Consider the following 6,000-nt stretch of genomic DNA (forward strand, 5'->3'; position numbering starts at 1 on the left):
TGATGAAAGAAAAAAAATGGGAAAAACAACAGACAGACAAGATAAATAAAGAGCAGACGCTAAATCTTTCTCATTTCCCTTTTTAACAGTTTAACTTATTTGATTTTACAAATTCCCCTGGAAAAAGCAAATTCAGGGTCTTTTATTAGTTAGTATTATTCTTTTGAAGATGAAAAACATAAGCTAAGGAACCACTAGCATTTACTGGGGAAATTTAGGCTGCATGGGTTTCCTTCCCGTTCTGGTTAGTGGAACAGAAACATGACACGATGGCCTTCCACATCATCTTCTTAACCGTCTTCCTCCCGGGTGGAGCCGAGCTCGCGGCAGCGGACTTGGTTCTAGCAGCTCCGGCGAATGGTTTCGCCGCTGCGGCCTCAGTCGCTCCTCCTCCGCCTTCGGTTTCTCCTCCGACCACTGTCTCCCCTGGCTTCTTCCCCATCTCTTTTCGCCGGTTCTTGAGTACGAACTTCTTGTTTTGATCCCCGTCGAGTACAAACTTCCCTTACAAGCAAATGCTGAACTGGCGGCTTTATATAACACAAGTTGGGGTGATGGCAGAGTAGTACTAAACTAATGTCCGCAACCTGTGAGAAATCGTTCGGATTCACCCACGAACGTCATTGTCATGCGAAAGGAAGTTTTCGGCCGTTTTCCTCCCTGTTTCCACGGGTTCATCGGCATGGGAACAGTGGCACCAATTCGTTCAGTTTTTTGCGCTTTTTTGTATGTGTGTGTCCACACAGTAGGATGTTAGAGCATCTCCAGCCTTCACCCGTATTTTTCCTCAAATTTGAGTCAAATTTTAGGTAAAAATTCATTTTGGGTAGACATATCTTCAACCATCAAACTCAAATTTTACATATCTCCCTCTTTCTCTCTCTCTAACTAACCGTTGGAGAAATGGATCAAGGCAAAAGTTGTCTCAGATTTGGGCAAAAAAATGGGTAAAACCCAAAATGGGAAAGGGTTTGAGTCAAAGATTGGAGAGAGATTTTTGTGATTTTTGCTCCATTTTTAAATTTGAGTCTCAAAATGGGTCAAGGCTGAAAATGCTCTTAGTATTTTAGTAAGTTAAATTACTACGGCAGGCCGATGTTGCTCCATCAACTCGAACCCGAAACCTCAGCTCAGACGTAACGGTGAACTTCCTCGTACGATCAACCTGAAACCTCACCTCAGAAATAATGGTGGAATTTCCAGATGGGCCCAAAGGAAATTTCAAGGGATACACTCTCTCCAGCCGTGACTTGTTCAAGTTGATTTAGAGAATCTACGGGATTTTGAAGAGAATCTACGGGAACTGCTACGCAAAAGGCTTTGGGTAAATTTTGCTGACGCCCCTGAGGTTTGAATTATGTATAGATTTCCCCCTCTAGGTATGACACTATCGGTTAATTGACCAGTAAGTGCATTTACAAGTTCATCCTTGAAATTTATGGAATATCGAATTTAGCCTTCAACAACCTTATACTTGTCTCACCAATCCAGTATATAAAATTACGTATATCAACTTTTGCCCACATTTTTGGCTATATCTGTGCTTTTAGCTCTTATTGCTCCAACTCTTCTAGTTTCGGTGAAGAATTTGGATCGAGAATTCTGTAACAAAGTAGATTACGTGGATATTAGGACAAAACAAAATATCGGAGTTACATTTGAAAGTAATTGTTAAAAACATCCAATTTTATCACATTTACTTCTGAGTTGGATTCCCTCCAACATAATTAGAAGGTTAAGCTGTCACATTTATACACAAAAAAAAAAAAAAAATCATTTGGGGTTAAAAAAAAAACTTCAAAAAAACTTTGAATGCATGTGGACAAAAAATAAATGTTTATTTATTATAGTTTATAGATCGTGGTAAACAATGGTAGCTTAAAAAGATAATCAAATGAATACTAGATTTTTAATTAATGATAATGATAAAATTGATGTTGAGAAGCATGAAAGAGAATGACGAAGGAGTACATATGTTAATATTATTAATTTTGTTTTGAATAACAACAAAAGAGTATATTTGCTATTACATAAGGGGAATTGATTTTCACACTTCCTTTTTTTATATTCACATTTCCTTTTTTTGTCTTTTAGTAAAAAAAATACATACACTTCCAGTACTAAAAAAATAAAAAAGGAGTGTGGATATCAAAAAAGGAAGTGTGAAAATCAATATTCTGTATAAATTTTAGGGTTGAATTTGCTAGTTAACTGAACGGTCAACTAACCGATGGGATAATTAAAATGCTAATGCAAATCTCAGGGAGAGGAGAGTCAGTTTTCATATGTGGAGGGGAGTCTGTATATAATGCAAACCTCAGGGGGTGTCAGTTAAATTTACCCTATTCTTTTTTTTGGTTACTTCGGAATGATAAATTTAGGGCGCCGCTATTCGCAGCCCTCTATTTACTCCCGTAGCCCACTAAATTTCGGTAAATGATTGTTGAAAATCATAAATAACATTTCGGTAAATTGCTGTTGAAAACAAGATTATATTTCGGTAACTACATGTCGAAAATATGTTCAACTTTCGGTAAACAACTGCCGAACATGCATTTTCGGTAAACATCTGTTGAAAAAAATATTATATTTCGATAATTGGACGCTGAAAATATATCTCAATTTCGGTAACTAACTGTCGAGTATAATTGAAAACTTTTAACGGGCTATGGGAGTAAATAGAGGGCTGCGAATAGCAGCACTCTAAATTTACCCTATTCAATCCTGTACAATATCATGTATAATGCAAACCTCAGTGTATCTTTCACTCATTTCATTTCCATTTACTTTTTTCCCTTTCTTAACTTTCTTCCCCTTCCTTTTTCCATTTGCTAATCCAAGTGCAACGTAAAAGAGGAAAGAAGAGAACAAAACAGGCCAAAACGTTTGTTCAACTTTAGAACAGGGCAAACCCCTTTTTTGGACTTGAAACAAGCCAACAACAAAAAGAGCCAAAATAGAAATAGAAAGGGAAAAAGTAGAGAAAAACAAACAGAGCAAAAAACAAAAACAAAAAAAAAACAAAAGCAGAAAAATCAGTTAATCTATCAAGGAAGTGACAGCTCTAACTACGTTGCTGTTGGCCGCCCTTGTGGCAGCAGTGATGGTTGCGGTCTAGCTCGGCGATTTGGGCAGCAGAATTTAGGTGTGTAAGTCTTTTGTTACTGGTAGGTTTTTTTTTGGGGTTTGTTGTTTCTCATCCCTTGTGGTGTCGTCGTTTTTCCTTGTCTGATGAACTCAGTGTGAGTTTTGTGAGACGTGTGGTAACTCTGTGGCTTAGTACGTGACTAAGAGTTCTGTGTGAGAGGGTACTTTCTATTAGTGGAATGCTCTTTCCTCTTATTGTAATGGTATTTTCTCTGCAACGAAAATCTTCTACATTTTGAAAAAAAACAAAAAAAACTGCCTTAGCAATCTTACTCAACTGGACTTCTCACTTAACGAATACGTCCACCGTCATCGTCTGAAAAATGGGTAAACGTAGACTCCAACTTTTCACTCAATACGATCAAATTTACAGAAAATGGGACTTTTAGTTATTTCATTAACCGATGAAAATGCGACTTTAATAGGATTCTCAAACTGCTGTAGGAACAAACCATATGGTTTTGATTAGTGGTAGACAATCTCTGAGACAAAGATATCCATTGGGTTCGATTTTTTCCCCCTTTTTATACCATGAATTATGCTTGAATTGGATCATGAATTGATGAAAGAAAAGGGAAATGGGAAAACAATAGACAAGATCAAGATAAATCAACACCAGAAGCTAAATCTCTCTCATTTCCCTTCTACTTATTTAATGTTACAAATTCCTCTAGAAAATAAAAATTCAAGCTCTAAATACGTAAGGTAACCGAGGCCATCGACACCATATACTCTCTACTAAAATAGATTTCCTGGTATTACTTGCATTTATCAGGGGCCAATTTAGGCCAAAAAGATTTTGCTTTTGCTTTTGTTGTTGTTGTTATTGTTCTTCTTCTTGTGAATGGAACAAAAACAAAACACAATGGCCTGAACCATGGAATCCCACATCATCTTCTTAACCAACTTCCTCTTGGGTGGAACCAAGCTCGTGAAGGCAGACCTGGTTTGAGCCGCTCTGGCTATTGGGTTCGCCGCCTTCCCCTCAGTCGCTTCTCTTCCTCCTCTGGCTCCGACTAGTTTCGCCCTCATCTCTTTTCGCCGGTTCTTCAGTAACTTGAGTTCCAAATGGACTACGTTGAAGTCAAGTACAAACTTCTATTGAGGCAAACGTTGAACTGGGTGCTTTATATAAGCAAAGTTGGGGGTGATGGTAGAATATTATATGTCCCACGTACTTCATGTTGTCATGTGAAGGAAAGACTCTGAAAAAGGATGTTGTCGGCCTTTTCCCTCCCTGTTTCCCCAAGTTCAAGGTTTGACAAGTACTAAATATTAGAGTGTCTAGGAACACACCTCTTAAATATAATTATGAATATAACGTATTGTGTCCGGAACCGATAGATGTATGTTGATTCATGTGCAACTAACGGTTCCGGACACAGTTATGTTCGGAGTTGTGTTTGTAACATTGCTCTCATGGTAATATTTTATGTCGAGTCAGGATTCCAACTCAAGATAGAGGGGCTGAATTATGAGGCATAAAATGATTATGGAAAATGAAAATTCAATCATTCAAAATTATAGACAGAGTTTGTCCCTTTCTATGGTAATGGTCAATGACAAGACGAGTATGTTGGAGTTGATTCTAATTGCATTGGCTGATAGTTTCCATGCTCTATGATAGTAGTTCGGTGCTGAGTCTTGTCATAAGTGAGATGGCCCTGAGTTAGAATTCAAAAATTGTTACTTCTACCAGTATCCCAGAATCCAAAATCGGGGTGAGATGAATTTTTCAAAACCTATTCTGAAAGAAATTGAGGATCTAAAAATCTGACTCGGGATTTCAAACTGACATCAAGTTCGTTGTTGAAACAGTACCATAAAGGAAAGTGCAGTTGCTGGTGAACTTCCAGTATGAACTCAATCTTCAAGTTTTACCATAATCTGAACGAGTTGATACAGAGAGTGGACCCAAAGGAAAATTTTCAAGGGATTCCACTGTCTCCAGATATGATAGGGCATTGTTTAACCATTGAGAAGCCATTGACCATTAGATAAGGGGAAAAGCCATTTTCCATTTTGAATGGAATATGGTGATAATGGGTAGCACATATAACATATGAGAGAGTCTTTGGTCTTCGGACCCACCATCATTGACAATCACATAAGATTCTGATGGTCCGTACCATGTTATCTTTTTCCAAGATTTTGAGTTTTTCTTGTCTTCCACTTCTAGATCTTTCCCATCTGCATGGATCTCTGTCATCCCCAACTAAGTCCTTGTTTTTTGTTTTGCTAATATTGGATACATCAGTGAGAGTTAGTGGGAGAATTAGTTAGTTGGGAAGTCCTATGGTGCACATTCCTTATTAAGGGGTGTATCGTACCCATCATGATTTTAAACCCTCAGATTTAAAAGTAAATGATCTGAACTATCAATTTATTAAATCAATTAATAAAATAAAAAATTGGCTGAGTAGGTAACCGATTGTTCTCTCTTCCCTCACTCTCTCTAAAAAATGACCACAAATTATATAACATAACCATAACTTTTATAACGATATCAAAAATTGGCATTTGCTTACCATAATGTGTCGTACCAAAAGAAATTAATCCAAATATTCTGTAGCAAGACTAAAATATGTCGTGCCACAATTAACGATAGACTTTAATGCATTCAGACAAGTTAAATGTTTTTTGGTTACATATTTGTCGATATACCATAATTTCTAATTTTGGTGACAATGTTGAAAAAAAAATTTTAGGACTTCACATTCTAACGGTTCTAATCGATCATTTTATAAATATACTCGGTAACAATATTTAGAATTTAAAAAAAACATTTAGAATTTGTACATTCAATATACTTTATATGAAACTAATTTCTTTGTTGTAGCTGAATATACAGAA

The sequence above is a fragment of the Rhododendron vialii genome, chromosome 11a (genome assembly GCF_030253575.1).
Source record: "Rhododendron vialii isolate Sample 1 chromosome 11a, ASM3025357v1".
Lineage (NCBI taxonomy): Eukaryota > Viridiplantae > Streptophyta > Magnoliopsida > Ericales > Ericaceae > Rhododendron > Rhododendron vialii.